This window comes from Oryzias latipes, chromosome 2, assembly GCF_053564925.1.
Source record: "Oryzias latipes strain Hd-rR chromosome 2, Olatipes_Hd-rR_3.1".
Lineage (NCBI taxonomy): Eukaryota > Metazoa > Chordata > Actinopteri > Beloniformes > Adrianichthyidae > Oryzias > Oryzias latipes.
In genome coordinates this window covers 4,527,142-4,543,799 of record NC_136238.1, presented here as the reverse complement: position 1 = coordinate 4,543,799, position 16,658 = coordinate 4,527,142, and the positions used below count along the sequence as shown (strand labels likewise).

Sequence of the window (16,658 nt, the reverse complement as noted above, 5' to 3'; positions counted from 1 at the left end):
AAAGCCAAAATAACTTCTGGTCAGCTGGTTATCTGTGGCTTTGTTTTTGGGTTTGTTCATCTCAGTTGGAAAAATACCAACATGGTACCTAATTACTTATTATGACTCATTCATTCACAGAGGCCAATGGATCTAAATAAAATACATTTCACTTTAAAAACTGGTTTACTTTTTCTGGAACTTCAGACACCTTTCCTGCCATTTTCCTCCTTTCAAAGTCCCAGTTCTACTAACTAATGTCAACTCATGTTTAGAACTTGTATTTCTCCAGGTGGGAGACTCCTTCAGGACCACGGCCAGCAGCTTCATCCCTGAGGGGGTCGCTGGCATCTGGGACGGCCTGGTGGGGGACTTCATGGCTGCACCTCCTGCAGAAGACTGGAGCTCCACAGCAGAGGACGTCCATCAGAGGAGGACGTCCGTCAGAGGAGGACGTCCGTCAGAGGAGGACGTCCATCAGAGGAGGACGTCCATCAGAGGAGGACGTTCGTCAGAGGAGGACGTCCATCAGAGGAGGACGTCCATCAGAGGAGGATGTCCATCAGAGGAGGACGTCCATCAGAGGAGGACGTCCATCAGAGGAGGACGTTCGTCAGAGGAGGACGTCCATCAGAGGAGGACGTCCATCAGAGGAGGACGTCCATCAGAGGAGGACGTTCGTCAGAGGAGGACGTCCATCAGAGGAGGACGTTCGTCAGAGGAGGACGTCCATCAGAGGAGGACGTCCATCAGAGGAGGACGTCCATCAGAAGAGGACGTCCATCAGAGGAGGACGTCCATCAGAAGAGGACGTCCATCAGAGGAGGACGTCCATCAGAGGAGGACGTTCGTCAGAGGAGGACGTCCATCAGAGGAGGACGTCCATCAGAGGAGGACGTTCGTCAGAGGAGGACGTCCATCAGAGGAGGACGTCCATCAGAGGAGGACGTCCATCAGAGGAGGACGTTCGTCAGAGGAGGACGTCCAGCAGAGGAGGACGTCCATCAGAGGAGGACGTCCATCAGAGGAGGACGTCCATCAGAGGAGGACGTTCGTCAGAGGAGGACGTCCATCAGAGGAGGACGTCCATCAGAGGAGGACGTTCGTCAGAGGAGGACGTCCATCAGAGGAGGACGTCCATCAGAGGAGGACGTTCGTCAGAGGAGGACGTCCATCAGAGGAGGACGTCCATCAGAGGAGGACGTCCATCAGAGGAGGACGTCCATCAGAGGAGGACGTCCGTCAGAGGAGGACGTCCAGCAGAGGAGGACGTCCATCAGAGGAGGACGTCCATCAGAGGAGGACGTCCATCAGAGGAGGATGTCCTCTGAATGCTGTGGATCCACGGATGACAGGTACGTGGGACGTTGTTCAGAGAGACCCTCCAACTAAATGTTGATGGATGGATGGATGGATGATGGACGGATGGACTTTATTGATAATTTTTCATAATAATACAATAATTCCTAAAACAAATAAAAACAGCATAAATAAAGTAGATAAAGTACTTTGATGGTATTTGGAATATTTGAGGTTCTTGCGTGTTTTAATGGAACCACATGTGGAACCACTCAGTGCTCACATGTGCCGGTCCCAAGTCCGGATAAATGCAGAGGGTTGTTGGATGGACATCTCACAGAAAAAGCAATTAAAAACCAAAAAATTAAACACAATTAAAGACAAAAAATGTAAAAGAATATATAAGTAGTAGTACGAAAATTTTCCCAGAGAGGAGAACCAAGGAGGGGGGAGGACAGGGGGGCTAACCTGCAGTATGTGTACAGAATCTACTGATCCTTGTACTTCTTTTTATTTTATGAACATATTAATAAATGATCCAGCTGAGAGATACTTTGAACCATTTTGTCTGTAGAAGATTCAAAATTAAGATAATGAACAAACCACCCACCCTCCCCCGCCCCATCCCAGCATGAAAACCAGACAGAGAATAAAAATAATATTGACATAGATCAGAAGACCACAGACACTAACTCAACCTGGTAATCTCTGCAGAGATCCTCAGATCTCCTCCTCCCCTTTAATCCCACGTCTGTCCTGCTTGACACATGTAGCGTGTCTCTCATGAGGACTCGGTCAGAGAACTGGCTACATTGCACGTCTGTCTTTTCTCCACACCTTCTCTCTGCAGAGATCCTCAGATCTCCTCCTCCGTTCTCCAGTTTCTCCTGATTTCTTCCCAAACTCTTGGTTGGAGCCCGGCTGGGTTTAAAGGAGAACATGCAGTGGGAGCTGTCCAGATGGTGGTGCTGAAACCTATTGGGGGGTCTTCCAGAAAGCAGGTTATGGTAGCTCCCACGGTAAGTTTGAGACTAAGAAAGTTGATAACCTCAGCTTTCGGTTCCAGAAATGGAGGTATGTTTCAGGGTTTGTCAAGTTGCCATAGCAACTCATGCTCTGAACATAACCTGATCTGGAGCAGGTTTAGTTGAAGGTTAGTTTGTTTTCCGAGAGGTGAAGCAGCATGGCGTGTCCATTTGAAGATGACTTAGTGGATGAAAAAGCTCAGATAATATTTTTCCACCATGAGAGGGTGATAAGACCACATATAGATGTTGGAAAGAGAAACTTTTTACTTTGATCTAACTTCATTATTTGCTTCAGTTAAGATAAATCAGTTTTTTGTTCAGTCAGCTTTAAAATAGCACGTAGTTGTCAGACAGTTATTTTACTTTCATTCAAATTAATTCAATTAAGTGTAACTTTGGTGCTGCTGTTAGATCGACACCGCAAGGAATTATGGGATATCATTTCCTTTGCCTGTCTGGACAGATTTGGGTTTAAGTGTGGGTTTTTTGACCAAATGTTTTTAGTTGTTTTGCTGTTTTACTGTGTTTTGCAGAGTTATTTTGTCCTACTTGCTTACGTCTCTGCACCATGAGTGAGAGTGAAGGAGAGGATGATGAGTTTATATAGCACCCTTACCTTCAATTGTAGTAATTATAATGATTGATGAATGATGATGATAAATTCTTCAATGCTTTTTTTGCACTCCGTGCATTATTTTCCCGTCCTTTTTGTTCTCATAAAAATAAGAATATCTGCCGGCTCAAACTTAGACATATGAGAGTTCAAGAAATATAATAAATTAAGATGGAAAAAAGATTAATTGAATTGGAGTAATATGACATTTAGTTAGATAAATATGTAAATCTGAGTTGTATAAACAATTATTGAGTTTTATAAACGTAAAGGCCCGTACACACCGGGACTAATATTCGCCAGGCGTTATTCGCCAGGCGTTTTTCGCTACGTTTCTTGTGTTCACACCCAGGCGATTTCCGCTGACGATGAGCCGAGTGAACATGCAATTTCATTCCCTGACATTAGATGGCTCTTAATGTAAAACAGAAATACTCCTGTACAAAGGTGGCGCTGCGCAACTTTATGCTTCTTAAAGTCGCTTTTCACTCAGAAGAAGAGAGCAAGTATTTACGCGCTTGTCAGAATCAAACAAACAAAACATGAATATTTCCAGCACCAGTAGCTCCAGCTCCAGTTCCAGAGATGAAGAAATTTCTGTTCTGTTGAATGATGAAAGACAGCGGAAAAGACGCAGATTTTGGGTACATCCCATAGTTACGAGAAGAGAAGAACATGGGGAGTTTTATCGACTGGTACAAGAGCAGAAAATGTATCATGAGCGTTTTTGGGGATATTTTAGAATGTCCGTCCTTATTTCTTCGTGGCAGTGTAGACGCTACTTGGCGTCTATCTTCTTCGCTGGTATGTGTGCTCAGAAAGGCAGTTTTGTGTTTTACCGCCCCCAAGTTGTGTTTTACTGTAACTTCAGAAGCTCCAGACAGGTTTGCAAAACGTATAGAACCCGAGGCGTTTTTTAAAAAGTGGCACTTTGACATGTGGCGTTTTTCGCGTCGGTGTGCACACTCACATTGGTGCCCTTTGTTTAGTCACGAGGCGTTAAACGTCGGCAAATATCGCGCGCGGAAATTCGTCCCGGTGTGTACGGGCCTTAAGAAATAAGGTTGAATACATTTAACTCAATTACTTCTACCAATAGAAGTAATTCATTTAAGGCGGCAAAATTGGATAAGTTATATATATATATATATATATATATATATATATATATATATATATCATCTTCCCTTCTTTCCTTTTCCGTCCGGTCCAACACCAAAGATTTCCAAACATGGTTGAAATTAATAAAGTTTGGCCTCAATTACAAAAGGGGTTTATTCAGACATACCTTTGGTTTGTCTGTAGATTAATAACCCCTCTTGTTAAAGTAAAATATGTCCAACACAAGAGGCCCTCAGCTCTCATCTGCCTGCCTAGCTGTTGGACAGGACAAGTTAAAAAAAGAAAATAAAAAGAAAAAGAAAAAGAAAGTGATCATAAGCCACTAGAAGTGATTCAAAGTCACTCCTCAGTGCTCCAGCTAGACTGCAAAGAATGCTCATGAGGCTGCAAAAGTACAGTCTGGAGGTTAAATACAAACCAGGAAAGGAGATGCATGTTGCAGATGCACTAAGCAGAGCGTGTCTAAATGAACACAAAGAAACACTCATAGATGAAGAGATGGATAAGAATGTTTTCGCTTTCGTCCATTTTGCGCCGGTCCAAGAATTTCACCTCTAGCGGCACAATACGAATGCCCCCGGCCGTCCCTCTTAATCATGGCCCCAGTTCAGAAGAAAAACCCACAAAATAGAACCGGAATCCTATTCCATTATTCTAATTTTTTCAAAGTAAACGCTTCGGACACCGCGGGACACTCAGCTAAGAGCATCGAGGGGGCGCCGAGAGGCAGGGGCTGGAACAGGCGGTAGCGGAGACAATTTCCAGACAAGATTGAGCAATACTGGACATTTAGAGGAGAACTGTCTTATGAGGATGGACTCATATTCAAGAACTCAAGGTTGGTAGTTCCACACACAATGAGAAGTGAAATGCTCAGAAAAGTCCATGAATCACACTTGGGAATAGTTAAATGTAAGGAAAGAGCCCGAGATGTACTGTTCTGGCCAGGTATGGCTAAGCAGATAGAGGAAGTTGTGGCTCATTGTGTCTGTATGTAACACACACAGACACAATAATCCCAAAGAGCCACTTATGCCACATCAGTTCCTGAAAGAGCATGAGAAAAAGTAGGTGTGGATTTGTTTCACTTCAATCATACTGAGGTCTTACTGTGTGTGGATTATTTTTCAAAGTTCCCAAAGATCATCAAACTGAGTGGAACCACAAACAAACACATCAGCATTGCACTCAAGTCCATTTTTGCAAGACTTGGGGTGCCTGATGAGTTATTCTCAGACAATGGCAGACAGCTGGTGAGCCAGGAGATGGAGGATTTCAGCACTGTATGGGATTTCAAACACACCACCTCCAGTCCCACTTTCCCACAATCAAATGGACAGGCTGAGAGGGCGGTCCAGACAGTAACAAACCTGTTGAAGAAAGCACAAGACAGTGGTGGTGATCCATACTTAGCCTTGCTGGAATACCGGAATACGCCACTAGATGGGATTGGCCTTTCACCGGCACAATTACTCCTTGGGAGAAGACTCAAGTCAAAACTACCTGTGTCAAAGGCATTGTTACAACCTGCTCTTCATGAAAATGCCAGAAGTGACCTTGTGAGGAGACAGGAAAGACAGAAACAATCATTTGATCAGAGAACCAGGACACTGTCTGAACTCCAAGATGGGGAAAATGTGAGGATTAGGCAAGGCAGCAAGTGGGAAGCAGTCACTGTGATAAATAAACACAATCTGCCAAGATCCTACATAGTCAAAACACCAAGTGGACAAGTGTACAGGCGGAACCGCAGACACTTGCTTCAAACCAAAGAGACTTCATTTCCCAAGACATCACAGGATACTTTGTTAGAGAACACCTGTGAGGTGGAATCAGAGACAGTTCCAAGTGTTGACTCACCCTGCTCAACTCAAGATGGTTTCACTGGACCACAGAGGCAAGAAACAATGACTGGCAACACTGAATGTGTCAACAGCCCTGTGAAAACAACACGCTGTGGTCGGCCTGTAGGAATGCCGCAGCGTTATCTGGACTGAAACGCATATGTTGAGAGGTGAACCCAGGGTTACCAAGTGGAGCGTAATTACGCCAACTCATATCCGCTCTTTTGGAACCGACATACCCAGAGTAAACAAGTTCAGGCGGATTTCAGCCAGAGTTCAGGCTTAAAGTCAGGGTAGTTTAAACATGCTTCCTGGGGGGTATTCCAGAAAGCAGGTTATGCTAGCTCCCACGATAAGTTTGAGGCTAAGGAAGTTGATAACCTCAGCTTTCGGTTCCAGAAATGGAGGTATGTTTCAGGGTAGGTCAAGTTGCCATAGCAACTCATGCTCTGAACATAACCTGATCTGGAGCAGGTTTAGTTGAAGGTTAGTTTGTTTACAGAGAGGTGAAGCAGCATGGCGTGTCCATTTGAAGATGATTTAGTGGATGAAAAAGCTCAGATAATACTTTTTCCACCGTGAGAGGATGATAAGACCACATATGGATGTTGGAAAGATAAACTTTTTTACTTTGATCTAACTTAATTATTTGCTTCAGTTAAGATAAATCATTTTTTTGTTAGGTCACCTTAAAAATAACACGTAGTTTTCAGACAATTATTTTCCTTTCGTTCAAATTAATTCAATTAAGTAGGTGGAACTTTGATGCTGCTGTTAGATCGGCACCGCAAGGGATTCTGGGATATCTTTTTCTTTGCCTGTCTGGACGGATTTTGGTTTAAGTGTGGGTTTTTTACAAAATGTGTTTAGTTGTATAGCTGTTTTACTGTGTTTCACCGTGTTTTGCCGTGTTTTCACCGTGGTTACCAAGTGGAGCGTAATTACGCCAACTCATATCCGGTCTCTTGGAACCGACATACCCAGAGTAAACAAGTTCAGGCGGATTTCAGCCAGAGTTCAGGCTTAAAGTCAGGCTAGTTTAAACATGCTTCCTGGAATACCCCCCAGAAATACCCCCCCTTGAGGCTGAGACACATAGACATCAGCTTGAAATGTTGAGCATGAAATCAGAAATCAAGTGAATTGATGACAGAGAAAGACTTTCAACATGAAGGACATGGACATTTTTGAAATACAGTTTAATGATCAGACATTAAAAAGCATGTTGGTCAGGACTTTCACATTAAAACAAAGAATTAAGAAGCATGTCTGTTTTTTCAAAATAAAATAGTTTCAAGATCAACACGCTGCAGAAAAATCCTCTCTGATTGTGTGAGGCAGAAAGGCGGGAACATTTTTAGAGAGAGAGAGAGAGAGAGAGACATTTATGTTGGTTATGTTAAACACACAAACTTAAAACATCAACATAAACATTGAACAACATGAACAGAAAAAGGTGTCTGGTGAAGCCAAGGCTTCTATCTACCTACAAATTGATAGAACCTAAATAAAAAAAGTAGAAAAAAAAAACCCTTCTCAAAATTACTTCACAACCACCACAGTCTCTCAGTCCAGAAGGTATTTGGATAGATTTGAAATGCTCTTCTTGTCGGTCGTTGAATGGAAAGTGTTGACGTTGTTCCAGGCTGCATTTGAATATGCAGCTGTTTGGCGCCCTCTCGTGGTAGTCACTGGTAACTGCAGCTGCTGTGCCTCCTGCAGGTTTGATTCCACATTAATCCAAAGAATTTAAAGAATTACTCAATTATTTATACATTTATTTGGAAAAATAAGACCCATTTCATCAGAAAATCTCAACTAATTCAAGAATATAATTAGGGAGGTGTGAAGACGATTGATTTAGAATCAATGGTTGGAACTTTTAGAATCAAATGTTTCAAGATTTTATAGCTAATCCTGACTCATTCTGGTTTCATTTTCCCAAAAACATCTTCAAAAAAGTCGCTGGATTAGATTTTTTGTTGATGTGACTTTGAAATTTCCAAACTTCCTCTAAAGATTTCAGAATTTCACCAATAAGTACTTTTCCAGTGGAAAATGCTCAGTAGTCCTAGTTTTGGCCTCACTGCGCCCCCCTGTGGAACAACAGAGTAATGACCACAAACAGGAAGACAATGTTTCATCAGAATTGGTTTGACCTCAAGATCATTTTGGAAACGATGTTCTTGATTCAAATGGAGAAATTCTTCAACTGAAGAGACTTCAAAAGTCAATTTGATATTTAATGTTCAACCAAGGAATTTCAGAAAACCTGCAGAGAAATTCCAATTGCTTTAATCCATTTAAGAAGAAATAGAATATTGTCTTCCAATGTTCAAATTAAACTACCAAATTTAGTCATACATGAAATAAAACTCACTGAAAAATGTGATGATAAATATGTAAACAAATCCTTTAAAGGTCAATTCTACCATGACTTTAACAGTAAAGTATCATCAATCTAAAATAACAGACACATCAGGTGATCAACTATGGAAATTCATCAAATGGCCCGTAGTCCCCAAAATGAAAAGAAATGCATCCAAATGAAAACAGATCATCTGAATTGACTGTGTTTGAAATTGAAGTCAGACAGTATTTCTCCTCATTGAATGGATTCAGAACTCAAATCCTTTATTGATGACATTTGGAAATCTGCTACAGAATAGTTACTGATCTAGAGTCCAGATTGTTAAATGCCTTGAAATGTCATTGATGCTGAAAGATTTCTAGATTTTTAGACATGTAGACGTTGTTTTGTGTGTGTAGAGCTGTGCCTTGCATCATTGTGTGGTTGTGTCTGAGAGTTTGTAATGATTATATTTCAATAATAATCAAATCTAAAAAGAGGGCGTCAGCAGCTTTAGCATCACCCACCAAGCTTTAGTTTGATGTTTTCTACTGGATTTATTTCCTTTTTGTGGAATAAAGTTGTTTTTAAAACATGATGGCGCTGAAACCAGGGAATTCTGGGATATGTTGGCGTGTATAAATGCATACAAACATCCCGCAGACACACAGCGCTCTGTGTTGATTATTAATTATTTATTCAAACTTTATTTCACATGATGCCATTTTCCAAGGATTCACTTTCAGGTTTGCAATAAGAACATCATTGTAAATAACAAATACACACATGTATAAATCTACTTTAAATGAAACCAAGTCATTGTAATTTTCAAAATAAAAGCACGTTGTCCAACAGAGTTGTACTTTTCTAGCTGCAGACGTTTTTAGCAAAGTTCTCATCTGCTCCAAAACAGCCACCAAAGTGTATTTTGGAGATGTAGCTTCCAGCCTTAAAGGAGGCGGCGCTGTCATGGTGTGGGCTTTCCACTCTGGGATCTGTTTGTTCCCAAAAAGCATCTCAAAGCCATGAGGACTTTTCTGAACTTCCAGTCCCACACAGACACATGAGTTGGTTTGGTTCTCCTGTGTTCTGCAGCAGAGACGTTTTCCTAAACTTGTTGATGACTAAAGTTCTGCTGGGATTTTTCCTCTTCCAAACAGAACCAGAACCTTTTGTAGAGCTGCTTGCTTCAGTGTGTAGAGGAGTGTTTGATTCTCACATCTGGATCTATTTTGGCTAAAGGTGCTGTTTGCTGGTAACCCCCCCGCTGAGGATGTCTTTCTGTATTTGTGCTTCTGTTCATCACTGATTCAATCAACTTTTCCTCTTTTCACGTTGGTGACTCCTTCATTTAACGCAGAAAAACATCATTCAAACTAGTTTTTATGTCTATTTCAGATCCATTTGGACATTTTTATTGTTTGATTCTGTTGGTTTTTGTGGATTTCTGGTTTATATCCATCAGATTTAGTCGCTGCAGCGTCACATGACTTTAGAAAACGTAAAGAAGTGAAATAATTCAGATAAATGTGTAGAAAAAACAAAGAAGTGGAGATAAAGAATAACTGGAATTTATTCTAGGAGCATCTTAAATTCAGGGAGAGCCAAGGCGAACACAACAAACAGAACACACCTCTAGTAAACGCAGAAAACAAACTTCCCTCAGATCCTACAAAATAAAAGTCCCAAACCTACATGCTGACTGTCTGACCACTAAAAGAAACAGGAGAACAAGGATTTGACAGAAAATGGCAGCTCTCCCCTACAAAGTTGACAGTTTCTCTCTCTTCCAAATCAGCCCATGAGCCCAGCCTGATGTCACCACTGTTAGACTGCAGACTGGGGCTGCTATGCTGCTCCAACTCTTCTATCTGATCCTCAATCATCAATACAACCACTGGCACCTGGTCAGGGGCGTGTCCAACCTGAGAGGTAACCATCCATGACAATCCCCTTCACGTTGTAGCAGTGTTTCCAGCTAGAGCTAGGGCCTCCATCCACATCAGTTTAGAGAAACCGTCCAGGTTTACTTTGAACCAAGAGGAAACTTTTTTATTTAAAATGGAAACTAACTGGAGCCAGGTTAGTTTACCAGCTATTTACTGGTTGTTGTTACAAATTCATATCAGAGTTTATTTGCAGGAAACGACCAAACTTCACAATTTGACCCCATAGTGACGTTTCAGAAGTTAGAATTAGAGGAAGTGCAGTTCTCCATCAGTCCACTGGGGGAGCTGCAGCACCATAACTGAGAGACAGTGGAGCTGATCTCAGATCAGTTCCTGCTGCAGCTCTGGCACTCATCTCCACTTCCTCTGATTCCTCCATCACTCTGCTCTCCACCTCCCAGGAACACCGTCCAGTCACCACATCTCTGCAGACCAGCTGCTGCTGCTGCTCCTCTCTGCTCTTCCAGGAGGAACTTCAGTGTCAATAGCTCTTTCCTATCCACCTGCAGAGAGAAAGTAGAGAGCCAGAGATGAAGGAGTGTCTCCTGATCCTGGTCTGTCAGTCAGTGATGCAGCACAGCAGCAGAAAGAGCAGCAGGAGCTTCAGTCCTGTTCAGAGCAGCAGCTTCCTGTCATCTTCACCTGTTGGAGCTTCTGCTGCTCTGATTGGCTGACTGTTGTCCTGAAGCCTGTCATCATTCTCCTCAGAGCTTCACTGAGAAGCTGCAGCTTCACAGGAAACTCTGCATCTTTGCTCTCAGACTAACTTTAGGACCAAACATCTGGAAGCAGCTGGACTGACTCTAACCCTCTACTGACCTCAGAGTCTGCAGTTTGGAGTTTGGACTCTCCACCAGATCCTGGAGCTGCTGAACATCTGAAGACTGCAGGTTGTTGTTCCACAGGTCCAGTTCTGTCAGGTGGGACGGGTTGGACTTCAGAGCTAAGACCAGAGCATCACAGCTGGTCTTTGACAAACTGCAGTCCCACAACCTGAATCCAGAAGAAAGAGTTGAGTTTAAAGACAAAGTTCCTGTTTTTCATCCTTCACTTCTTCTAAAGAGTTCAGAGCTGAAGAAGATCAGAAAGTTTAGAAAAAGTCCAAAGATGTGAAGCAACAGCAGCAGATCAGAAGAGTCCAGCAGAAGCAGAGAAGAAGAACATTCAGGAACATTCAGGACAACATGCAGCTGCTTCAGGAAAGAAGTCCAGATGTGTGAAAGTCAAACATCAGCCTGTGGCTGCATCCAAACCAACTGATGTTTCTGCAGCAACAGCAGAAAAAGTCCACTTCCTCTTTCTGCTCAGCTCTTCTCCAAACAGCACTGAATCATGGGAGAATTTCAGCAGCAGGATGCTGGAAAGTCTTCCTCCCAGTTTTCAGGAGATGATCTTCCAGTCCTTCTCTGCTGCAGCCCTTCAAGCAGAGACTTTCAGCTCCAACAGATCAAAGCAGAGAGAAGAAGGAAGTGATGAGGAAGAGTCAGCAGCAAATGTTGGACATTGATCCCTGATCAAGCATGACTTCAGCTCTGAATGAAGAGTCAGAAGCTGCTGGGAGCTTTGATGGATGATGTGATGATGTTTGTGGATGAAAAGGTGAGGATGTTTGTGGAGGATGTGTCTGTCAGAGCAGCATCCAGCTGCAGCAGGACTCTGTCACCCTAACCCTTTGGACTCTCAGCTGCATCTGCTGAAACACAGCAGGACTCAGAGTGCATGTGAGCGTGCACGTGAGGCTGCTGCTTCTGCACGCGCTTTAAAGGAGTCTCTTGGACCAAAGACACAGAGCAGAGCTGATGAGCCTCATGTCTGCAGTTCAGTCCTAACACAACTTTGTCATCATATTGATGTGAACACAACTGAAACATGGAGTCTGACCTCAGAGTCTGCAGTCTGCAGTCTGGACTCTCCAGAAAACCACACAGATGAAGAACTCCTGGATCCTGCAGGTTCTGGTTCCCGCTCAGGTCCAGTTCTGTCAGATTGGACGGGTTTTTCTTCAGAGCTGAGACCAGAACTTCACAGCTGATCTGTGACAAACTGCAGTACTTCAACCTGCAATGAGACAGAAAAGTGTGTTCAGGAGCAGTGATGCAGCTGGAGGTCCAGGAACTTGGTCCATTCAGTCAGGGGGGACCCGCACTGATGACACACTGCCCACTTCTCACAACAACAGATGAAAATAGCAGCTAGCAAGCTACACAAGCGCACACCATACAATACAACAAAGAATCACTTGGAGGCAGAATTAGGAACAAAGAGCATTTTCTGTCAATCCCTCTTCTGTCAGAGTAGAAGATCCAGAAAGCAGAAGAGATGAAGAATCAGACACTTCATCAGACGCTTTTCAGCCGTGCAGAATCACAAAGTGAAGCAAGTTTGATGATGGCAGAGGAGATCAGCGCTTCAGCCAGACCATTTACCCAGAGAGAAGTTCTGAAGAGCTTTGATTGGACCAGGATTTAGCATTTAAGCCTCACAGATCTCAGACGTGGAAAACTGCATTTTTAACTCACATTTTTAACTTCCACTTTAGACACACACTGCATGCTAGCAGCACACACACAGCAAATACACACCACTCACAAAGGGACCCCGGAGTGGGGGGCTCTGCGGCTTGGCAACGGTGGGGCCCCCCACACTGGGGACCTCCTATTTTACCTGCAGCACACACACAGCACTCCCACACCTCCATGCATGGTTGGGGTTGGGGGGGGGGGCGGTCTTCACCCGCCTGGTCCTCTCGGGGCGGCCGGGCTTATGGGTATCCTGTCGGCTGCGGGAATGGTCGGGCATACGGCCCTGGGGGTCGGCCGTCTGGGGGGGGCTTACTGCGTGGCGACGGGGGGTGGGGAGGGTAACCAGATGATTGTGAGTATGTGTGCGTGAGTGCATGGGTGGGACGGACCTGGGGGCTGGCTCGCTGGCACCCTCTGGGGCTTTCCCTCCCCATCACAGAGAGGGGAGGGCACTGAGAGGGTTGGGGATGGGGGCTCAGATATTATGGCGGGGGGGGGGGTTGTAGTGTGTAGGGTTGTAGGGTTATGGGGGGTGGCTGTGTGTGCGTGGCGATCCTTGCTTAGGTCGCGTGCCTCGGCTGGCTTGCGGAGACGGGGCGCCGGTCGGGTGGTGGACGGCTCATGGGTTCCGGGGGCCCTGGCTTCGTCCTTGGCCCTTGTCTCGGTGTCTGGCGCCCGGTGGCCCCCATGGCTGCTGCCTGGTACGGCTAAGCGCTCCTGTCCTGTGGCCTGTGGGCCGGACACTGGGTTCGCTTATGCCTCTGGGCATTGGGGGGGCCCCTGTAGGGGGGCCCTCTCTGTGCCTGGCTGGTGGGGTGGGCGGTCCCCTCCTCCCCCCCTCCCGGACTGCCTGGGTCCGGATGCTGGGGGGTTCCTGGCCGGGGGGGGGCTCTCCTCCCCTCTCCTGGTCTGGCTGGTCTGGCTGGGTAGGATTTGGCTCCCCTTATGAACACACGGTTCACGTCGGCAGCATGCATGTAGCTCCACCCCCACGTGCACGTGCACACTGCCCCACTGCTCCCTGTCTGCTTCATCCCTCCTCCTTACCCACAGTGTATTGATGGACAGATTTTTTTCGCTCATCTTAGTGTCAGATTTTCACCTTTGATGTAACATTTGTCTTTCCGGCAGATCTGGTATAATTTTTACAGCTTAAAATAATAACATATTCAAATCAGTGCTTGTATCCCCCACCTTTTCACCTTTCTTCCTTTTACTCTCTTCCACCCTCCCCTCACATTCTTCCCCTCTCCCTCCCCACACACACTAAATGTAACAAATAAATAAAAAATAATACGACAAAAAGGGGTTTATACAAATCTACACTCTAGTTTCTTGAAGCTATATAACCTCTTTTTGTGATAATAAAACCTGTCCAACACAAAAAGCCTTCAGCTCTAATCTGTTTGCTCAGCTGTTGGACAGAACAAGTTAAAAAGGAGAAAAAAAAAAAGAAAACTGCATTTTTTCACCTGTTCAAAATAGCTAAGATCAGAATTATACTTTCCAAAAGTGATGCTGAAAAACTCATCAAATCAAATCACACTTTATTTATAAAATAGCGCTTCTCATGCATTTTGCATTTTAGCTTGAAGCGCTTTAACATTAAAAACAGAAAGCACACATCATGGGGGGGTGAGAAACGTGACCCCAGCAGGGGGATTACTGTACATAAAATAACCTCTACTAAAACTAATAGAATAAATTAGCAGTTGAAATCAACTAAAAGCTAAATTAAAAAGGTGAGTCTTGAGCCTCTTCTTACAAACCTCTACAGTCTCTGCGGCTCTGAGGTTGTCCGGCAGGCTGTTCCACAGTTAAGGACCGTACAACAACTAAGACCAACTAAGGCCAGCACCGGAGGACCTCAGGGTCTACGAGGGCTCATACTTTAAAAGAATATCATTTAAGTAAGAAGGCCCAAGACCATTAAAACATTTATAAACCATTAAAAGAACTTTAAAATCAGTCCTGAAACGCACAGGGAGCCAATGCAGCGATTTTAAAACCGGTGTAATGTGTTCCCGCCCTCTGGTCCTCGTCAGAACTCGTCCTGCTGAGTTCTGTAATAGTTGTAGATTTGAAATAGACTTTTTGGTGACACCAGAGAGCAGGGCATTACAATAATCTAAACGACTGAAAAATAAAAGCATGCATTAGCACCTCTGTGCTGGCAAGAGAGAGGAACGGGCGGACTCTGGCAATTTTTTTAAGATGATAAAATCCTGTCTTAACGACATTTTTAATGTGTGGGATCAAATCTAGCTCAGAGTCAAAAAGTACGCCCAGGTTTCTCACACATGGAGAAGGTTTAAAATAATGAAGATGTGGTAAAATCATCTCTCTCTTGTCTTCAGAACCGATTATTAAAACTTCAGTTTTGTCCTGGTTGAGCTGTAAGAAGTTTTCTGCCATCCATGACTTTATATCTAAAAAACAATTTAAAAGAGTGTTGACGGGTTCAAGGTCATCAGGACACTCGGCGATGTAAAGCTGTGTATCACCAGCATTGTGAAAGTTAACGCCATGTCTGCTGATGACCTCCCCGAGAGGCAACATATATAAAATAAAAAGTATTGGCCCTAAAATCGACCCTTGGGGAACCCCACAACTTATTTCATGGATTCTTGAAGAGCACGTATCCATACTTACATAAAAGTGTCCATCTGTAAGGTAAGAGTAAAACCACTTAATTTTTCCACAAAGGTGGAAAAATCTTTCCACCTTTGTCTTGGTAGGGAGAACACGTCAATGTAAGGGTGGGGTCATCGGCTTCCTGTGACGTCATTTCCGGGTGAGCGTATTCCAGCGTTAGTCGTGTTTGACCCCTGCTCTCTTGTTTAGCATTAGCCTGAATACTATTGCTTACTTTAAATGTTATCTGGTTTAATATTCACATTCACATCTAGCACCTTTTAGTAGCGAATACACTACTGTTAAACTGCTTGCTGTTCATTTCTCTCAGTTCGCTAAATAAACCACTTCTCTTTACCTAAACATCACTAGCCTAGCTTAGAACCTAGCATGGCCACCACTCCTTCCACCTTTCCCCCTTTCTCCTGCCCCATGTGCCATATGTTTAGTGAGGATCCTGCCTCCTTTAGTGAAGATAGCGGTAGGTGTGTTAAGTGTAGTCTTGTGTTAGACTTGGAGGCCAGGCTAGAGCAGTTAGAAGTGCGGCTCCGCACAGTGGAAGCTAAGCCGGCTAGCCAGGTCGTTACTCGTAGCGCGGGCAGCGCTGCCTGGGCTAAACCAGTTAGCACCCCAGCGCTTTCCCAGCAGCCGGGAAACCGTCAGGGGTTTGGACCAGTTGGCAGGAAACCTAGTGCTAAACGCAAAAACTTAGAGGTTCTCCCCCCTCAGCGACACACCCGCTGAACACTCAACTCTGGTTATAGGCTCTTCTGAAGTTAGAAACGTGGAGCTCCCAGTGACTACAGTCAGGAGTTATCTGGGGGCCAGAGTTGGTGACATCGAGGGGAACCTTAGGATGTTAGCTCAGAGTAAGTCCAGGTTCCATTGAGTCGTGATTCACGCAGGCGGTAATGATGCCCGACGGAGACAATCAGAGGTGGTTAAGTTAAACGTAACTTCGGTGTGTGAACTGGCTGAGACGATGTCCGACACTGTCATTTTCTCTGGTCCCCTGCCGATCTTAGTCAATGATGAAATGTACAGCTGCTTTTCATCATTTAACCACTGGATTTCTAGATGGTGCCCAGAAAACGGTGTTGGTTTTGTGGATAATTGGAGCGTGATTGGGGGAAGCCCGGTCTCATGCGGAGATGTAGCAAATTGGTGGGCGCAGACCATTTTTTATGGATTGAGTTTTTTTTGGAGGATTTCTACTGTTGGTGTTGCACAAATTTAGGGGAATCCCAAATATTTTTGGAGTAATCCCACTGATGAGTTCTATTATTTAGTCTTTAATGTTTTATAAGACCTAAACATA

At 44.3% G+C, this 16,658-nt stretch overlaps 1 long non-coding RNA gene across 1 annotated transcript; it reads right to left on the bottom strand.

Moving 5' to 3' along the window:
* Nucleotides 1–9,784: 9,784 nt before the first annotated feature.
* LOC144983710 (uncharacterized) lies at nucleotides 9,785–12,279 on the bottom strand. The gene is made up of 2 exons (XR_013647479.1): nucleotides 11,004–12,279; nucleotides 9,785–10,687 (listed from the first exon to the last, which is right to left on the bottom strand). It is a non-coding gene; the product is annotated as an uncharacterized LOC144983710 (long non-coding RNA).
* Nucleotides 12,280–16,658: the final 4,379 nt, after the last annotated feature.